This window comes from Oncorhynchus mykiss, chromosome 8 (genome assembly GCF_057628025.1).
Source record: "Oncorhynchus mykiss isolate SJ-2025 chromosome 8, ASM5762802v1, whole genome shotgun sequence".
Lineage (NCBI taxonomy): Eukaryota > Metazoa > Chordata > Actinopteri > Salmoniformes > Salmonidae > Oncorhynchus > Oncorhynchus mykiss.
The window spans coordinates 37,471,843-37,493,903 of record NC_143029.1 but is presented as its reverse complement, the minus strand read 5'-3'; the positions used below and the strand labels follow the sequence as shown (position 1 = coordinate 37,493,903).

General features: G+C 43.6%; 1 protein-coding gene across 1 annotated transcript in view; it reads right to left on the bottom strand.

Moving 5' to 3' along the window:
• Nucleotides 1–22,061, bottom strand: part of LOC110530907 (kelch-like protein 29) — a 331,159-nt gene that overhangs the window by 150,168 nt on the left and 158,930 nt on the right. The gene's annotated exons all lie outside the window — the stretch shown is intronic.

Here is a 22,061-nt window from a genome sequence, read left to right as displayed (position 1 = left end):
CTTGTTTGTCAGCAAGCTTTGCAGACATAGATGATCAGGAGAGCAACTGCACTAACTGGTGACTGATGTAGATTATAGTTCCATTACGGCAGATATATCAACATCCACATTCAAGTGACGTTCTATAGGTCCTTACTGTGTGAGACCACACACCTATTCAACTATTCATTAAACCATTCAATTATACCTTGCAGTGTGCAATCAAAAGGCAATTAAACGTTTGTATAGTTTTGAATTTCTCCAGATCAGGACATGGGCGCTTATTAAAATTGTGTCTAGCTGTTACTAATCATGAAGCATAATTGACCTGTAAATATGGTCGATTAGAATGAAATGTGGAGGGGGGGTGGGGATATTAATGACTCAGACTGGATTATATCCATCTTCAACAAACAATACAATATTGAGATACCTAAGTCTGATGTGTATATACACTGCTCCAAAAAATAAAGGGAACACTAAAATAACACATCCTAGATCTGAATTAATGAAATATTCTTATTAAATACTTGTTTCTTTACATAGTTGAATGTGTTGACAACAAAATCACACACAAATTATCAATGGAAATCAAATGTATCAACCCATGGAGGTCTGGATTTGGAGTCACACTCAAAATTAAATTGGAAAACCACACTACAGGCTGATCCAACTTTGATGTAATGTCCTTAAAACAAGTCAAAATGAGGCTCAGTAGTGTGTGTGGCCTCCACGTGCCTGTATGACCTCCCTACAACGCCTGGGCATGCTCCTGATGAGGTGGCGGATGGTCTCCTGAGGGATCTCCTCCCGGACTTGGACTAAAGCATCCGCCAACTCCTGGACAGTCTGTAGTGCAACGTGGCGTTGGTGGATGGAGCGAGACATGATGTCCCAGATGTGCTCAATTGGATTCAGGTCTGGGGAACGGGCGGGCCAGTCCATAGCATCAATGCCTTCCTCTTGCAGGAACTGCTGACACACTCCAGCCACATGAGGTCTAGCATTGTCTTGCATTAGGAGGAACCCAGGGCCAACCGCACCAGCATATGGTCTCACAAGGGGTCTGAGGATCTCATCTCGGTACCTAATGGCAGTCAGGCTACCTCTGGCGAGCACATGGAGGCCCAAAGAAATGCCATCCCACACCATGACTGACCCACCGCCAAACCGGTCATGCTGGAGGATGTTGCAGGCAGCAGAACGTTCTCCACAGCGTCTCCAGACTCTGTCAAGTCTGTCACATGCTCAGTGTGAACCTGCTTTCATCTGTGAAGAGCACAGGGCGCCAGTGGCGAATGCCAAATGTCCTGCACGGTGTTGGGCTGTAAGCACAACCCCCACCTGTGGATGTCGGGCCCTCATACCACCCTCATGAAGTCTGTTTCTGACCGTTTGAGCAGACACATGCACATTTGTGGCCTGCTGAAAGTCATTTTGCAGGACTCTGGCAGTGCTCCTCCTGCTCCTCCTTGCACAAAGGTGGAGGTAGCGGTCCTGCTGCTGGGCTGTTGCCCTCCTTCGGCCTCCTCCACGTCTCCTGATGTACTGGCCTGTCTCCTGGTAGCGCCTCCATGCTCTGGACACTACGCTGACAGACACAGCAAACCTTCTTGCCACAGCTCGCATTGATGTGCCATCCTGGATGAGCTGCACTACCTGAGCCACTTGTGTGGGATGTAGACTCCGTCTCATGCTACCACTAGATTGAAAGCACCGCCAGCATTCAAAAGTGACCAAAACATCAGCCAGGAAGCATAGGAACTGAGAAGTGGTCTGTGGTCACCACCTGCAGAACCACTCCTTTATTGGGGGTGTCTTGCTAATTGCCTATAATTTCCACCTGTTGTCTATTCCATTTGCACAACAGCATGTGAAATTTATTGTCAATCAGTGTTGCTTCCTAAGTGGACAGTTTGATTTCACAGAAGTGTGATTGACTTGGAGTTACATTGTGTTGTTTAAGTGTTCCCTTTATTTTTTTGAGCATTGTACAATACAATAGTGAGAAATGTTATCAGAACAGCACAGCCTGATGGAAACACTGGGTCAACCACCATCAGACCCTACAGCAACACACGTCAACCACCATCAGACCCTACAGCAACACACGTCAACCACCATCAGACCCTACAGCAACACACGTCAACCACCATCAGACCCTACAGCAACACACGTCAACCACCATCAGACCCTACAGCAACACACGTCAACCACCATCAGACCCTACAGCAACACACGTCAACCACCATCAGACCCTACAGCAACACACGTCAACCACCATCAGACCCTACAGCAACACACGTCAACCACCATCAGACCCTACAGCAACACACGTCAACCACCATCAGACCCTACAGCAACACACGTCAACCAACATCAGACCCTACAGCAACACACGTCAACCACCATCAGACCCTACAGCAACACACGTCAACCACCATCAGACCCTACAGCAACACACGTCAACCACCATCAGACCCTACAGCAACACACGTCAACCACCATCAGACCCTACAGAAACACACGTCAACCACCATCAGACCCTACAGCAACACACGTCAACCACCATCAGACCCTACAGCAACACACGTCAACCAACATCAGACCCTACAGAAACACACGTCAACCACCATCAGACCCTACAGAAACACACGTCAACCACCATCAGACCCTACAGAAACACACGTCAACCACCATCAGACCCTACAGCAACACACGTCAACCACCATCAGACCCTACAGAAACACACGTCAACCACCATCAGACCCTACAGCAACACACGTCAACCACCATCAGACCCTACAGCAACACATGTCAACCACCATCAGACCCTACAGCAACACGTGCACACACACACCACAGAAGTATTGGCACTCCATCTCCAGTTGGATGTGGAGGTTTAAGAGCGAGGCTAGAGTACACCCTGATTCTCCAGCTAACCACAGCCTGGCTTTTACATTAAAGAGATTCTTCTGTACTTTTGTATTCTTTTTTTACCAGTAGTTCTGAAAGTAGCACTCATGAGCAAAATGTGGTCCCCAAAAATGGAGTACTACGTCACATAGTCTGCCACAGTGGATGTGTCATACTAACCATTTAACCTAGCAGTCAAACACAGAAATGGTTCCAATCTTTTTTCACCACATAGTGAAAAAATTTCATTTGTTCACATAGTGAATTTTACAAACACTTCAAATTAAATATTTATTTGGTGCAGCGTTACCTTGGTGTGACGTTTTGATAACCTTGTAATTCTCTCTCGGCCAAGGTGAGTTTTAGCAATATATTCACCTCAATTTAGTAAAAAAAAAAAGGGAAATACTAATGAGCAACAGAGAAGACCTCCTGCACGTCATCGCTAGCCGACACTAGCCGATCCATGTGCTGTATTGAAATTCATTGAATAAAGTGTGGAACTTCTTCCGTCCCCTTTCTCCGTCTTAGCTAGCCAATGACTACTTTAGCTAGCTAGTTAGCAGAGCAGTAGATCAAAATGTATTTTGTATTACTTGTTTGTGCAGTATGTCGACTTTGATTTCAAACCCTATGGCATTTTTCAATGATGAGCATTAAAAGGGGAGACTGTCTGGCCTTGTGGAGAAGTGCAACTATAGTGAAGGGTAGTAACATACCGTTTTGGTCAAGGCCAGCATGAGGGATAAATGTTTATCCTGAGTCGGTGAGTGTAGCTATTAAGTTCAGTTTGAGCATCTTAGCAATATAATGTGTTCTATACAGCTGTTAACATTCGACAAGGAAAGCGACACTTAATCAATTATATAATTAACCAGATTACCCCGGATACCAGACTTAGATGAGTGATAACTCAGTTCTAGAATGTTGTCATTGATGAGAATGAATCTAAAAAATCTATTGACATTCAGAATTGACTTTGTTTAGACATCCAGCCTGTATTGTAGTTTCATGACCAGAGACACATTTTCAAAGGCACAGTACTTTTTTTTATTCGGAGTGGTACATGCATTCACAGTCTTGATTTATAGGATCCTTCCCCCTGTATGATTGATATGGCAAGTGATGAAATCCCAAGTTATCAATTAAACGTTTATGGAAAAACTGCACTTGTCTTCATGTGAAAATGTGTTATTAAATATTCTAAAGCTGTCATGTCATCAATCAAATCCAACTTTATTTACAGTATACAGCACATTTCTTACAACAAATGCATTTCATGGTGTTCAAAGTTTCATGAATTGAAAGGCATGTGTCACTTAACATCCTTCCTGTTGGCAGGTCTCTATAGGTGACCAGGGGATTCTCTCTACCACATGGGAATGCCTCCGTGGAGCTCATCAGTGTAGCCATGCAGCCTATTTTGGCAGTTCACAATATCTGCCGTACAGATGTGGAATTCGAGTGGAGGAAGCCCAACCAGGTGCAGTCAGCGGAGGACCTGTACCCGGCTGAAGACTACAACCCTCTGTCCCGAGAGCCCACAGAGGAGGATCTTCAGTGGCTAAGGAACAGACTCTGGGACAGGTACAGTGGAATGGCAAGTCTCCTTGAACCTGAGCCAGAACAACCGCTACCCTCCCCGTCATCCCTGTCTGTACCGGACATTGTTAAAAGAACAAGGGCACCTGGGGCATGCAGGCATCCTGGCCGGCAGGCAACAGTTGGACACTACACCAACCCCAACTGGCACACCATGAGAAGAGGGAGGTTGACGTCCAGCAATTACAGAGCAGCGGTTAAGGCTAAGCGCGTTACTCAGTCGCTGCTAAAAGGGTCCTCAGATCAGTCGTTGGATGGGGTGTCTAAAGTGGGGCACAGATAACAAAGAGGAGGACATAAAGGCATTCAAAATGGCTACAGCAGGCTTTCCCAAGTTCAGTCCTGGGGACCCCAAGTGGTGCATGTTTTGGTTTTTGCCCGAGCACTACACAGCTGATTCAAATAATCAACTAATCACCAAGCTTTGATGATTTTAATCAGCTGTGTAGTGCCAGGGCAAAAAACTAAACGTGCACCCCATGGGGTCCCCAGGACAGAGTTTGGGAAACGCTTTGCTAAAGAGATGGATGTGCAGGAGTCAGGGCTTTGGGTCACGGGTTCTGGGATCCTGGATGCCTCACCGGATGGTCCGGTGGGTACCACACCAGTGGTGGAAGTCAAGTGTCCCTATGGTGCAACGGACCTTACCATTGAAGAGGCAGTGAAGTCGAAGAATTTCTGTATCAAGGAGGGAGGGTCTTACCGCCTCCGTGAAGACCATCCTTACTGGCACCAGGTCCAAGGTCAGCTCCACATCACTGGAAGGGACACCTGCTTCTTTATTGTGTGGACCACCAAAGCCTCCATCACCATCCAACGTGATGACCTCTGACAGACTCATATTGCTCTTCCTGTCAGTACCTGTTTTCAGGGAAAAAATATTTCACATAGTTCATACACACAGACTAGTTTCCCAGAATAGGTTTTATTACATACAAGTTTTGTTCAAAGCAGCCAACTAAAGTAATGTAGTTCAGTTCATCATGGGAACAGTTGGGAATTTAAATCTGTGATGTTCAAATTATTTATTACCCCCCTCGTGTCTTACTTGCTGAAGGCCCCAGTCATCCCTGCTTGTACCTGATATTGTTGAAAAGCAAGTGAACAATGAATAAAGATCATACACAAACAATATAACCTATTCTAGGAGCCTATTACATTCAGGTTTTGCTCAAAGCAGCAAACTTAAGTTCAATCACAAAGGCTGGTCTTAGTGCATCTCCTCACATTTTCCATTCAGTAATAAAACACAATTCACATTGCATTTTTATCATGGGCACAGTGGGAATTTATATCTGTGCTGTTTAAATGATGTCTTATCCCCCAGAGTGAGAGAGAGTACGTCACTTCCAGCAGATCACCTGGCTGAGGGTGGCATTGATCATACACTGCTGTTGGTGGGGTGAACCTGACGTTCCGCATGTAACATCTAAAACATGGGGAGAATGGGACCTAAAGTCAATTTCAAAGCATCTACAAATTCAATGTTTTACACAATATTGTATCATATTTGACGAGTTACTGACCTGTCAGTCCACAGGCTCGATGGGCTGTAGTCTCCACAACTGGACGCTCGCACTCAGCTCACACTGGCACATGATGTCTATGCACTGGATGGCCTGAGGGGTTCACTCCTGTTGCACTGGAAAACAAAGAGACATTTAGTCAGTGGTGGGTCTTTTTCAATGCCCTATCAACATATTTATCTGGACAGAAAATGTCTTGTTATAAGACAAACCCACCTTGGACAATGTGACAAGTGGTCTCTCAACAGTCTGGATCTTCCTCTTCTGCCATGTTGGATGAGCTACCTTTTCTGTTAAATAAAGGGCACATTTCTCTTTCCCAACAGAAAATGGAAGCTTCAGACCTGAGCACTGTCACTGGGTTTCCAGTATGCCCATCTGACAAAAAAGCTACTTTTACTAGCTAGCTAGGCTGATTACTAAAATGGTAACATTTATTTAAATACAATAACCCACAGACTTGACTATAGTAATGGTAAAATAGACTGGGCTTTGGTCTATCTGCACATCTAAAACCCTACTATGTGGATGGGACATTTCTGCTGGGATGGAGGAATCATCTCTAATGCTCTAATGATGAGGATACTATTTGCCTGAAAAGGTGAAGAACTGCTATGAGCTACATGACTGTACCTATGCATCTAATTCTCAAGAGGAAAGTTAAAACCCTCAGCCGTGAGGTCACTGAGGAGGATCGACAATGGTAGGGAGATCGTCTGAAAGGAATTTATATGCAGGGATTATACATAAGGATCTTGTGCACTGGCCAGCAGACCTTGATTTCTACTTGACCAGGTAACATTCAGGTCCTGAATCTGTGGCATGCGATGTATGTAAAGGCAAAATGTCACTGCTGTGTCTGGCTAGCTTCGCACATAGTCTACTAGCCCAGTCTGCGGGCTAGCTTTATTTCATAAGCTTATCTTATCCTTGCCAGCCAGCTAGCTAAATATCCCTTCCCTGGTGGGCTAACGCTAGCTAACATATGACTGTGTAAAGAAGCATGACTACACAAACCGCGAGCTAACGTTCACTAGCTAGCTCACTAAAGAATTGTCAATAAAAATGTCACAAGTCATTATGCTAGCCCATACAGCTTTATTTTTTACTTGTAAGGAAGGTAATGTGCGTTGTACCCATAACTACAATCAGTGGTTATCTAGCTTTCATAAGCACCTAGTTAACCACAGAACTTTGACTAGGAAACAGTGCTTACCTTATCACATGGCTCCAGCGACGCCTCTTTGGCGGGAAGAAAAGAAAATGCACGTGTGCTTTTCGGAATAACTTAGATAACTTAAGGCTTCGGATCGACGGAGAGATTAGCTGGTTAACTACAAAGGCCAAGGTAATTTAAGACATTATGCTAATAAAAAAAATGCTAGGTAATTTGAAAAAGTACAGAAAAAAATGAATTACACAAGAAATTACGAGAAATAGACGACGTCAATTATTTACAAGAGGAACTAAAAAGGCTATAATATCTACTTACTAGGTTACTTGCTACTTGTTGATGAGAGTTTGCATAGAGAAATGTGGAGAATTTTTTTCACACCCTGTGCCTCGAGTGACAAGATGTGTAGTTCTGTATGATAGCCACATTAGTGGCTAATTAGCATTTCCTTTGGGGGGGGGGGGGGGGGGGGGGTAATTACAGGCGAATAGATTGATAAAAGTAACCTTGTCCGAGAGAGATCTGCGCAGTTATCAAAACGCCACGACGCCAGGGTAAGCCTAAACAAAACACAGACCTTATATGAAGTACTTCTAAAATCCCCTACGTAAAAATGAATGGTGGAAAAATTATTGGAACCATTTCCGAGTTTTACCGCTAGGTTTTATGAAAAGACTCGTACTGTGGTACTCAATATGTGCACCTTGTCATATCTCTCTCGTTATGTCCATTGAGCTCCATGATTATGCATGTATGAACTACACATTGACACATCCAGCCCCAAGCGGAAGGTTTAAGTGTGAGTCAAGAGGTATGAATACTTTCTGTAGGCACTGTAGTACTGGGTCAGACCACACTTTGCCTCCAGAGCCTGAATTCTTCAGGCATGGAAATGTTGCTCAATTGGTATCAAGGGACCTAATGTGTGCCAGGAAAACAGTCCCCACGCCATTACTCCACCGACGGTGTGGTTGTCTGCTGCAACAGGCCATCCGTGACAAGGACCGACGAGTTGTGTGAGATTCCATTTTGCACACCACTGTTACACTGCACCATTATTTGCCTGTTTGTGGCCCACCTGTTAGCTTGCACAATTCTTGCCATTCTCCTTGGAACGCTCATCAACGAGCTGTTTTCGCCCACAAGACTGCCGCTGACTGGATGTTTTTTTGTTTGTTGCACAATACTCGGTACACCTTAGTAACCATTTCCGAGGTACTAGAACCAGCGCGCCTGGCACGGATTCTAATGCCCATTCTAATGTTCAATCGAACAGTAACTGGATAACAGTCTGCCTGCTTTATATAGCAAGCTACGGACATTTTCGTGAACGGGGTGGCGTGGCTAATAAACTGGTGAGTGTGTGTGTGTGTGTGTGTGTGTGTGTGTGTGTGTGTGTGTGTGTGTGTGTGTGTGTGTGTGTGTGTGTGTGTGTGTGTGTGTGTGTGTGTGTGTGTGGTTTTTATATAAGCAGTGCCAGTCAAATGTTTTTCATTCAAGGGTTTTTCTTTATTTTGACTATTTTCTACATTGTAGAATAATAGTGAAGACATCATAACTATGAAATAGCACATATGACGGCAGGTAGCCTAGTGGTTAGAGCGCTAGGACATTAACCGGAAGGTTGCTGGATCAAATCCACGAGCTGACAAGGTAAAAATATGTCGTTCTGCCCCTGAGCAAGGCACTGTTCCACCGGCGCTGAAGACGTGGATGTCGATTAAGGCAGCCCCCCCCCCCAACCTCTCTGATTCAGAGTGGTTGGGTTAAATGCAGTAAGACACATTTAAGTTGAATATATTCAGTTGAACAACTGACTAGGTATCCACCTTTCCCTGTCCCTTATGGAATCATGTAGTAACCAAAAGTGTTAAACAAATCAAAATATATTTTAGATTATTTAAAGTAGCCACCCTTTGCATTGATGACAGCTTTGCACACTCTTGGCATTCTCTCAACCAGCTTCACCTGGAATGCTTTTCGAAAACTCTTGGAGTTCCCACATATGCTGAGCACTTGTTGGCTGCTTTTCCTTCACTCTGCGGTCCAACTCATCCCAAACCATCTCAATTGGGTTGAGGTCGGGTGATTGTGGAAGCCAGGTCATCTAATGCAGCGCTCCATCACTTTCCATGTTGGTAAAAATAGCCCTTACACAGCCTGGAGGTGTGTTTTGGGTCATTGTCCTGTTGAAAAACAAATAATAGTCCCACTAAGCGCAAACCAGATCGGATTGCACATCGCTGCAGAATGCTTTGGTAGCCATGCTGGTTAAGTGTCCCTTGAATTCTAAATAAATCACAGACAGTGTCACCAGCAAAGCACCCCCACACCATCACACCTCCTACTCCATGCTTCACGGTGGGAACCACACACGCAGAGATCATCCATTCAACTACTCTGCTTCTCACAAAGACACAGCGGTTGGAACCAAAAATCTTACATTTGGACAGATTTCCACCGGTCTAATGTCCATTGCTCGTGTTTCTTGGCCTAAACAAGCCTCTTCTTACTATTGGTGTCCTTTAGTTATGGTTTCTTTGCAGCAATTTGACCATGAAAGCCTGAATCATGCAGTCTCCTCTGAACAGTTATTTGGGTTGCAATTTCTGAGGCTGGTAACTCGAATGAACTTATCCTCTGCAGCACAGGAAACTCTGGGTCTTGCTTTGCTGTGGCCGTCCTCATGAGAGCCAATTTCATCATAGAGCTTCATGTTTTTTGCGACTGCACTTGACACTTTCAAAGTTCTTGATATTTTCTGGATTGACTGACCTTCATGTCTCAACGTAATGAGAGACTGTTGTTTCTCTTTGCTTATTTGAGCTGTTCTTGCCATAATATGGACTTGGTCTTTTACCAAATAAGGTATACCACCCCTACCTTGTCACAACACAACTGATTGGCTCAAACGCATTAAGGAAATAAATTCCACAAATTAACTTTTAACAAGGCACACCTGTTCATTGAAATGCATTCCAGGTGACTAACTCATGACACTGGTTGAGAGAATGCCAAGAGCGTGCAAAGCTGTCATCAAAGCAAAGGGTGGATACTTTTGAAGAATCTCAACTACAAAATATATTTTGATTAGTTTAACACTGATTTTCATTGTGTAAACCAGCATCTACGTCTCCCACCGATAACCAATAGCACAGCCTTAATGGAAACTTGAAAGACTTAACTTCAGCAGAGCCTCTAACAACCATGCAGCCACTTTGGGACTAGATACATTACATGCACTGCTACCATATATATATATATATATAGTCTGGCCTTTATTTGACCATACTTGCTTTATTGGTCATTTGCACAGATATTCTGTCAGTGACTAACCTGACACACAACACACAAATCACAGGCTGGGAGCAGCTCATGGACACTTAAGGGTAAAGGGCACCACAGCAGTAGGTAGTATACAGAGATATTGCAGCTGGTTGACAGATCAGATTTCCCTGCATGCAACCTCTCCCTGACAGAGTCTGTTATACCAACATGTTTCAAGCAGACCACCAGAGTCCCTTTGCCCAAGAACACTAAGGTAACCTGCCTAAATGACTACCGACCCGTAGCACTCATGTCTGGAGCCATGAAGCGCTTTGAAAGGCTGGTAATGGCTCACACCATTATCCCAGAAACCCTAGACCCACTTCAATTTGCATACCGCCCCAACAGATCCACAGATGATACCATCTCTATTGCACACCACACTGCCCTTTCCCACCTGGACACCTTTGTGAGAATGCCATTCATTGACTACAGGTCAGCATTCAAACACCTGCCTCTACAACTGGATCCTGGACTTCCTGACGGGCCGTCCCCAGGTGGTAAGGGTAGGTAACATCACTTCCGCCACGCTGATCCCCAACACGGGGGCCCCTCAGGGGTACGTGCTCAGTCCCCTGCTGTACTCCCTGTTCACTCATGACTGCACGGCCAGGCACGACTCCAACACAATCATTAAGTTTGCCGATGACACAACAGTGGTAGGTCAGAGACCTGGCTGTGTGGTGCCAGGGCAACAACCTCTCCCTCAACCTGATCAAGACAAAAGGAGATGATTGTGGACTACAGGAAAAGTACGTAGTGGCTGTAGTGGAGCAGGTTGAGAGCATCACGTTCCTTGGGGTCCACATCACCAACAAACTAACTAACTAACTAACTATGGTCCAAGCACACCAAGACACGACAAAGAGGACATGACAAAACCTATTCCCCCTCAAGAGACTGAAAAGGTTTGGCATGGGTCCTCAGATCCTCAAAAGGTTCTACAGCTGCACCATCGAGAGCATCCTGACTGGTTGCATCACTGCCTGGTATGGCAACTGCTCGGCCTCCGACTGCAAGGCACTACAGAGGGTAGTGCGTACGGCCCAGTACATCGCTGGGGCCAAGCTTCCTGCCATTCAGGACATCTATACCAGGCAGTATCAGAGGAAGGCCCTAAAAATTGTTAAAGGCTCCAGCCACTCTAGCCATAGACTGTTCTCTCTGCTGCCGCACGGCAAGCAGTACCGGAGTGCCAAGTCTAGGTCCAAGAGGCTTCTAAACAGCTTCTACCCCCAAGCCATCGAATCAAATGGCTACCCAGACTATTTGCATTGTCCCCCTCCTTACGCTGCTACTACTCTCCGTTTTTATCTATGCATAGTCACTTTAATAACTCTACTTACATGTACATTTAACCTCAATTACCTCGACTAACCAGTGCCCCCGCACATTGACTCTGCACTGGTACCTCCTGTATGTAGCCTCGCTATTGTTGTTTTACTGCTGCTATTAAATTATTTGTTACTTTTATTTCTTAATATTTTTTTTGTGTGCTTTAAAAAAAAACTGCATTGTTGGTTAAGGGCTTGTAAGTAAGCATTTCAATGTAAGGTCTACACCGGTTGTATTCGGCGCATGTGACAAAGACAATTTGATTTGATTTTGAAATGACCCTGCTGGTGGTGCCTCAGATGCTCATTTATTTTTTACCTGAAACAATCAAGTTATTCACTTCTCTCCAGATACACAATGTGAAATCGCTTTAAGACTTCTGCAGTGGTCCTCCCAACAACAGTCTACAAGATAGGCAGGAAGACATTTCGACCCAGCTTCAATGAGACCAGAAAGTAATTCATTGACACTCAGCCTTTAAGTTTAAATAGTTGATAGGCACAGGGAGATCGATGCAGCAATTAGATGGCATTTTGTAAACCTTGGCTGAAAGGAACAGTGTTCCAAAATCTGTAACTCAGAAGTGCACACTCCACAACATTAGCAAGGATTCCATCCAATTTGCAACAGATTTTCATGCAAATATTCTAACATCTGCATAAAACAATGTGTTAATTTGCCCAGCGAAGATGTTTCTAGTGAACTGATTTTTGAGGATAAAATGCTGTATGTGATGACTTAGTGCACAAAAAATGACTTGAGGTTAAATTCCCATGTACCATGTACCGAATAACAAAAATACAAGTTAGATGAGTTTCTATTGCGTCATATAGCAAACTCTTGTCACACTCTTGTCTTTGCACATGCGCTTTAGCCAATAGCTCACACATACAGTGGGGTTAGGCTTCCTACATTATGAGATTATTACGGATGAGAGCGATATTATTTGTATTTGTCAAACGGCAACCAAGCGTCGATCATCATGTCACCAGAATAAGACCCTCAATATTTTTGGGAAAGGAGCATCAAGCTCATCACCTTGCACTTTCACCACCCTGTGAAGTTCATCATCATTTATTTAATCTGTAACCTAATAAACTGCATGCTTTCCCCGGGTCATAGTGGGAGGACCACACAACATACTGTATCATTGCGTGGTTATTATATCAATATTTGTGCATTTTTCACCGCCGTTTTTCACATAATTTTAACGACACAATCAGTCGAACAAACAAATTGTCTGTAGGCATTTAGAAAATTGTACAAGCATTTCATGTTTCCATCAACCCAGTCGTTACTTTTTTCATGCGTCAGGTAATTAATCCGCGTGAAATAGTTGGATGGAAACATGGTTAGTGTTGCGTAAATGAACCTATGAGCCCCAGCCCCAAATAAATGGAAGGTGTACAGTGTGCATCAAACAGGGATTGGGTGTCGATTGACGTCAATTACGATAAAAGTATACAAAACAAATTGTGTGTGATGGCATTGCCAAGTGTGCCTCCATAATTTGCACAAGTCCTCATATTCTAAAATAGTAGATTTAATTTACGATGTCACGTCTAGTCTATGAGGCCACTGAACTGGGTGAATGGAATATGAATGACAGTCATCCAATATGCTGTAATAGAAATAAGGCCATGCACATAAAAAAAATAATCATCCTCTCATCTTAAACGTCACCAACTGCCACTGGTCTAGTGTTTAATGTATTTATACATGGAACAGAAGCGTTGGCTGTGTGTGTGTGTGTGTGTGTGTGTGTGTGTGTGTGTGTGTGTGTGTGTGTGTGTGTGTGTGTGTGTGCGCGCGAGAGTGTGCGTGTGTGTTTGTGAGTATGGGTGTATGCATGTGCCTGAGTGTATATGTGAGTACAGGAGTCTGCTTGTGTATGAGGTGTGTGTGTGAGAGCTTGTGTGTGTGTGTGTGTTTTGATGGGAGTGAATCCATCTTTGTCTCTAACAAGAGGAGATGATGTGATGTGTGTTCAACAGTCTGATGGCCTAGTGATAGAAGCTGTTTTTCAGTTTTTCGGTCTCAGCTTTTGATGCATGCACTGTCTCTGTCTGCTAGATGGTAACAGAGTGAACAGACCTTGACTCGGGTGACTGTGGTCCTTGATGATCTTTTTGGCCTTCCTTTGACACAGCGTGCTATAAATGTCCTGGAGGGCAGGCAGAGTTCCCCTGGTGTTGCGCTGGGCTGACTGCCGTACCCGGCTGTGAAGTTTGTGAGAGTATGAGGGGCCATTCCCGAATGTCTTCAGCCACCTGAGGTTGTAGAGGCGCTATAGCACTTTCTTCGCCACGGTGTCGGTGTGGTGGGACCCTTTCCGGTCCCTTTAAGCTTTTGACCCTCTCCAATGCGGCCCCGTTGATGTGGATGGGGGCGTGCTCCCTCTTCTGTCTCCTGTAGTCTACGATCAGCTCCTTTGTTTTGTTTATGTTGAGGGAGAGGTTATTTTCCTGGCACCACCCTCATTGTTATTGGTAATCAGGCCTACCACTGTCGTGTCATCAGCAAACTTGATTGAGTTGGAGTTGTGCAGAGCCACGCAGTCATGGGTGAACAGGGAGTAAAGGAGGTGGCCCTTCTGGGGCCCTTGTGTTGAGGATCAGTGTGGCATAGGTGTTGTTGCCTATCCTCACCACCTGGGGTCGGCCAGTCAGTAAGTCTAGGACCCAGCTGCACAGGGAAGGGGTCAGACCAAGGGCCCTGAGCTTAGTGACACACTTAGAGGGCACTATAGTGTTGAAAGCAGAGCTGTAGTCTATGCAAGCACATGCACAGATCGGGTTCGCCACCCCCCAGCCCTACCCTGTCCGTTGATCTGCCTTGTACGTAGCTTGCGTGTTATCCAAACATGTATGGCTTGAGATGCCGTGCCCGGTTGAGTGTGTGTAGTAAACTACCTAGTTTAAATATAAACAGTACTTCCACAGCAGCATAACATTTGATTAACACTGATAACACTTGATTTACATCATCACCAATATTTGGTCCGGGTGGCTTATGCACGCAGCAGAAAGACAGAGGAGCGGCCTGCATCAACAACACAGGTAGTCTAGACTCTAGCTAACCACCATATACTAAAATATCCACACAAGCCACCCATATATTTTAGTCATTTAGCAGACGCTCTTATCCAGAGCGATTTACAGCAGCAATTAGGGTTAAGTGCCTTCAAACCAGCAACCTTTCGGTTACTGGCCCAATGCTCTAAGCGCTAGGCAACCTACCGCCAATATATGGAGTTTACAGGATATTTGTGTAGATATTTTAGTATGTGGCAGTTAGCTAGAGTCTAGACTACCTGTGTTGGGCCAGTAACCGAAAGGTTGCTTGTTCGAATCCCAGAGCCAACAAGGTGAAAATCTTGAGCAAGGCACTTAACACTAATTGCTCCAGGTTCATAATGGCAGACACTAACGGTGACCCCACTCTCTGAGGGTGTCTCAGGGAGAGTTTGGATATGCAAAACACAGACTTACAATTCACACACGCGTATTAATAAACACTTGTGTGGGAAATATGACAAATACAAGCACCCACCAAATTATTATTCAAATGTATCTTGAGCTGGAAAATTATGAATATTATATTATTAAATTTATTATTTAAGAGCGTTGAAGATAAATCACAATCAGTAAAAAAAAAAAAAAAAAAAAACAGAGCTAGGTAAGTAGCAGATTGACAACAATCAGCTGACAGCCCACCCTCTATTCCCAATGTCAATCATGTCTTTAGGGGCACTGTAACTAGCTTGCTTACAATTTGTGATGAGTGAGTGTGTTGTTGCCGAAAATAAATGAGCCTACACTCAAAAATTTACATTTTCCCTAGAGGCAGTTGGTATTCATTTAGAGATCTGCATTATGAAAGTTGCTTTATGTTCGCTACATACTTCAGTCCGAGACCTCCATCACTGAAGTCATTTTTGGTGACGTCACAATGACGGGTGTTGTACAAAACAAAGTAATTAGCGATTGGATCATCTCTAACCAGAGTATTGTAGTGGGTCTAGGGTCCCGGGCAGGGTGGAGGTGATATGGCCCTTGACTAGTCTCGCAAAGCACTTCATGATGACAGAAGTGAATGCTAGAGGGTGATAGTGATTTAGTTCAGTTACCATAGCTTGCTTTGGTACAGGCACAATGGTGGAACTGTTGAAGCATGTGGGGACAACAGACTGGGATAAGGAGAGGTTGAATATGTCCGTAAACACACCCATCATACATTCTGCTGTCGCATTGACACTCCCGCTGACAGGCCTTTATTCCACTAGACTCCAACCCCACTTGCCCCCGCCACGACACACACAATCGAAACATCTGGTTCAATATGACTTAATGTGCAGCTTTACATATCTGATCGATTCCATCTCACACACATTTCCTCCTTGCTTAAAGATGGTTATCGCCATAACTCTTCACAAGAGGTGTCAAAGTGTGTGTGTTTGTGCCTATGTGGAGATGCTAGACGCTGCCAAAGCACTACTGATAGCGTTGATGTGTCAGTACGCCAACAGAAGACAACTTCAATAAAGACTCATTCATAGTCAAAGGAATCTGACAGGCCTGCGATGACTCAGAACAGAAGGCAATGAGATGTCAGATTGTTATCAGTTGTCTGCTAGTCTAACACAAGAAGACTTCAGAAAAGAAGAAGGGAAAAGCAGAAAGACACAAAGGGGACCATGGATTGCTGAGTATGGTCGGATGAACTCTAAGCCTGTCCAGTTCAGACAGTGAGATAGTTCTATGAAGAAACGTATCAGTAGAGCTGGTTTAGGAGGAGGACAAACTCAGAGGTCAAGAATTGACCATTTCTGATAGAGAAGAGAGAAAGAGAGAGAAAGAGAGAGAAAGAGAAAGAAAGAGAGAGAAAGAGAGAGAAAGAGAAAGAGAGAGAGAGAGAGAGAGAGAGAGAGAGCACGATCATTGTTTGCGCATAAACACACACTCAGTTGTTTTTGGCATAATGCAGTGGGCAGACAGACAAACAGGTTGGTATCGAAACGCTCTGCGTTCTCTCTTTTTCAATTTGTCTCCGGTTTGCCGGTCCTCTCCTCCCTAGCGACCCATTATCGCGAGCGGCAGATGGTTCTGACTCAGAAAACGAGAGAGAGAGATGTTTCTCTGACTCAAAACTAGGGATAGACCACATGGCCAAGATAAAATAGCCTAATTAATGAAATTTCAATTAACTCTGCAACTCTTCCAACTATTGACTTTTTTCATGTCAAAACATTAACAAATATATAGTCAAATAAATAATTGTAAAAAAATATGTATAAAAGGATATTTCAAGCAGAAACTTTCATATAAAACACCAATAGTATTAATTAAGTTGATCGTTTGTATTTAGGATACTGTTTTACAGCTTTGTCACTTAATTATTTCATTTTATTTATTTTTTTTACAGAGGGCCAGAGAATTACAGACACCTGTGATAATCTGGAGTACCCAAAAAGGCCCCTAGATGTTTGATAAAATTCCAAATAAACTTTGAAAGTTACAAAAATTCTAGTAGTTTCCTGGTAAACGTTGAAAGTTTACAGTAACTCTACTCAACACAAAATGAGCTTCAGTCAGCAAGCAGGGGGATGAAAAAAAGAGGGAACAAGTAATGGGGGAAGAGGAGGGAAGGAGGGATAGAAGAGAGAAGGAGAGAAACAGTGCAGGCAAAAACAAATTTTTTTTTATTTTTGGTGGCAAGCTGCTGTGTATAGGATGAAATGGTGTTTGTTGTTTGGCTGGCTGGGGATTTTCCCCAAGCAAAGGCTTTGTACACGGAAGGCCCCAGCACACATCACAGAACAGATGCGTGTGCATGCTTGCATGCACACACACACACACTGAAACCACATAAACACCACACACCCCCCCCAAAAAACCTCTGCCTTACTCTGAAATTACAGTTTTGTTTAGTATCCTCCGCACAAACAGACTCCCGCAAAACACATACACACACAGAACATTAGGTCATTTTTAGTCAAATCACCTAAAAGCATCCTTTGACCAGTTTCAACCGTGCCAGTCTGTGAAACAACCAGGTCAAGTTCTGCATTGTAGGAGAACCAACCCGATGAAACTGATGCCAAATGTGTTGCTCATTACAATTTGCATGAACAGTTTTGCAATAGAAAGACTGAAAAGTATCAAGGTTTGTTTCCGTATTCACTAAACTACCGAGTCTCTGTGCTTGTGAATAGAAAAAGGTCCACTGTTGCCCCAAGCCCCATGAGAACAGCGGGATGTAAAACACAGCAGCTACCGCAGGGTTACACGGAACGTGATAGAGGAACAAAAAAACACACCATAAAGATACTGACAGTTTGGTATGGAGGATTCTAATAAATGTGTTAGTTCCTAAATGTTCATGGCAGACCAATACACAGACACAAACACGCACTGCACACACACACACACACACTATTGTTCTCTGTGTGTTCTCTACGGATTTTATGTATGCGTGTGCTAAAGAGGGGTGGCAAACTAAAATACATGTTGCTATGGTTACCCATCTCCCTCTGAGCCGGGCTGTTGCGCCTCACTCTGACTCTATTAGCTGTTTGGCTTGTTCTTTTTCACACACACACACACGCGCACACACACGCGCACACACACACACACACGCACACAACTGAATCCATTGTCTAGTTCTATAAAGCTGCAATCCATAGCGGTGAAACTGCCATATACTTTTGTGAAATTACATCAACAAAGACGTTACTTCAAACAACAATGTTTTTTTTCCCCCCTCTGACATCATTGCGCATGAAATAGAACAGCAGAGTATGTATTATGATTTATTTAGCTGGATGCTCATTTCCTCAAAACAAGTACAATAGCAAATGCGCCTGGGTGACCAGTGGCACCGTTTCACCCATTGCGGCTTTCAGCTTTAATGAATCTATTCGTCAGTTGTCCCTTCCTCTCAATAAACTTTGAGTGGCAATCACACAAACATAACTGAACATTCTGTCCAATGGAGAAAATCCCAACACACACACATACACCGTGCTTATCACACTGTAAGTATTCACCCCCATTGGATTTCTTCAGATTTCATTGTGTTACAAAGTGGGTTTAAAATGGATTTAAAATGGTCATTTTTGTCAACGATCTACACAATTTACTCTAAAATCACAGTGGATGTTTGCATTTTATAGGCACCCTTGATAAAGATGAGCAAAAAAGTCTATAATGTGTCTTTGTGTGCTTAGGGTCATTGTCTTCCTGGAAAATCCAGCCTCCTGGCAGAAGCAACCAGGTTTCTGACTAAAACGTCCTGGTATTGGGTAAAGTTCATGATGCCGTTGACCTTACCAAGGGCCCCAGGACTAGTGGAAGAAAAACAGCCACATGGGGCGGCAGGTAGCCTAGCAGGTAGCCTAGCAGGTAGCCTAGCAGGTAGCCTAGCAGGTAGCCTAGCAGGTAGCCTAGCAGGTAGCCTAGCCGTTAGAGAGGTGAAGTGAGCTGGCAACCAGGAAGTTGCTGGTATCAAATTCTAAATGCCATTGCCTGCCGTTGTGCCCTCGAGGAAGGCACTTAACATCAAAGAGACGCATTTTGCAGAGGGTATGAGGTTATTTTCTGCATCTTTCTTTCAACCACAAACTCACCGCTGGTGTGCGTGGCCAAATACCTTTCATTTTGGTCTCATCTGACCAAAACACCCAGTTCCAATCCTTCAGGCGTTGACATCTGTTGGTTACTCTCAATTAAAGGTGCTTTTTCTGGTAACCCCTCCCAAGAACCTATTGGCATGAAGGTAGCGTTTCATTCTAAATTAAGAGACTTGGTGACCCCAACATGCGACCAAGTTCTGTAATTCTCCAATTGTGGCCATTGGACTTTCCTTTCCCTCTTGAATCATCTTCCTCACTGCGTGTGGGGGTAAGGTATACCAGAGAAGTTCACCACTGTTCCAGTGGTTTTAAGCTTCTTCATTATTGCCCTAATAGTGGTAAGTGGTATATTTCGTTTTTTTAGGTAGCTTTGTACCCATTTATGAAGGTCAACAACCATGTCTCTTTTTGTTTGTGTGTTTTTTTGCCTTAGATTGTACTTGCGTGTTACCTCAATTTTATAGCTATGGAAGGCCATAATACAGTTTCTTAAACTGAGATTAATTTTTAAAAAGTAGAATGTTAATGCAGATTTGATTTTGTTAGATTTGAACAAAACGGTTGTATTAGCATAAAATAATATAGTTTCCCAATTAGTTTGAGCTCAGTATTTGTTTTACACATATTTTACATATTTATTTTACACAATCTTTTGTGTTCATATTTATCAAGGGTGTCAATCATTTTGGAGGAGATGACAGAGTATTCAACCCCTTGAGTCAATATATATGTTAAACACCATTGCCAGCAATTACAGCCGTGAGTCCCTTTGGGTAAGTCTCTAAGAGCTTTGCACACCTGGATTAGGCAATATTAGCCCATTATTGTTTTCAAAATGATTCAATATCTTTCAATATGGTTGTTGATCATTGCGAAACCGCCATTTTCAAGTCTCGCCTTATATTTTCAGGAAGATTTAAGTCAAAACTGTAACTAGGCCAATCAGGAACATTCACTGTCTTCTTGGTAAGCAACTCCAGCGTAGATTTGGCTGGTTTTTGTCTTGCTGCAAAGAGAATGTTTCTCAGTGTTTATTTTTTTATTTAACTATGCAAATCAGTTAAGAACAAATTCTTATTTACAATTACAGTGTCTGGTGAAAAGCAGACTAAACCAGGATTTCCTCTAGGATTTTGCCTGTGTTCATATGGAGAGTGCTACGTTGTGTTAGATTTCCTCAAACATACAGCTTTATGTTCAGGACAAAAAGGGATTTATTTTGCCACATTTTGGGCAGTGTTACTTTAGTTACTTGTCGTTGCAAACCGGATGCATGTTTTGGAATGTTTTTATTCTGTACAGGCTTCCTTCTTTTCACTCGGTCATTTAGGACAGAATTGTGGAGTAACTATAATGTTGACCCATCCTAAGTTTTCTCCCATCACAGCCGTTAAACGGTTTTAAAATCTCCATTGGCGTACTCCATGGGGTGATCCCTGAGCGTTTTCCTTCCATTTCAGCAACTCCGTTAGGAAGGATGCCTGTATCTTTGTAACGACTGGGTGTGTTGATACACCAGCTAAAGTGTCATTAATAACTTCACCATGTTCAAAGGGATATTCAGTGTCTGTTTTTTTTAAAAATGTTGTTCTACAAATCCGTGTCCTTATTTGCGAAACTATGGAAAAGCTCCCTGGTCTTTGTAGTTAAATCCATGCAACTTATATGATTTGTTAAGCACATTTTTACTCCTGAACATATTTAGGCTTGTCATAACAAAGGGGGTGAATACTTACAGAACCAAGACATTTGTGTTCAATTTGTTACCATTTATAGACTTTTCTTTGCACTTTGACGGAGTATTTTGTGCAGATCAGTGACCAATACATTCACAATTATATCCATTTCAATCCCACTTTGTAACCCCGCCAGAAAGTGAAAATATCCAAGGGGATGAATACTGATGATAGGCACTGTATTCTCCTCTCCAGACTGACACTACTCCACAGGAGAAGATCCAATAATCATCCTGACACACCCTCCTATTCTCCCTGACATGGCTCTGCCAACACCAACAGCTGTCACTGTGACTGTGTGTTAGTGTCTAGCAACGGCAGACAGCGTTACAGTCTGTACCAAATACCATCTACCATGTTATTGGTTGCCTTCCACCCCCAGAGGTAAGACGTGGGCAGGACCAATACTGACAGCTGTCTGTCACTGTGTGTGTGTTATTGTCGACCAATAATACACAGCGCCACTGTGTGTGCATCAAACATCCATGCATGCCATTGGCTTCCTTCTCCCAGAGGTCCATGGAGAAGGGTATGGTTGGTAAACAGAAGGATGTGATTGGCTGGTCTGGTCTCCTCATACATCCAAACAAACAAACTGGGTTTTCTCCTGACTGTGTGTTTGCCTTGGTTGGGCCCAGTCCCTTGTCTGTCTCAGAGATATAGCTCCTATTTAATCTACTAATACAACAGACTGAATGAGAAAAGAGCCACACACACATGAAGCAGGAACACACGCATACACAAGCACCCAGACACATCACGCAAAGGCTTAACTATAGGGTAGGCTAGCATATACCTTTGGGTCCAGAGTAGAACTGCTTAACTATAGAGTA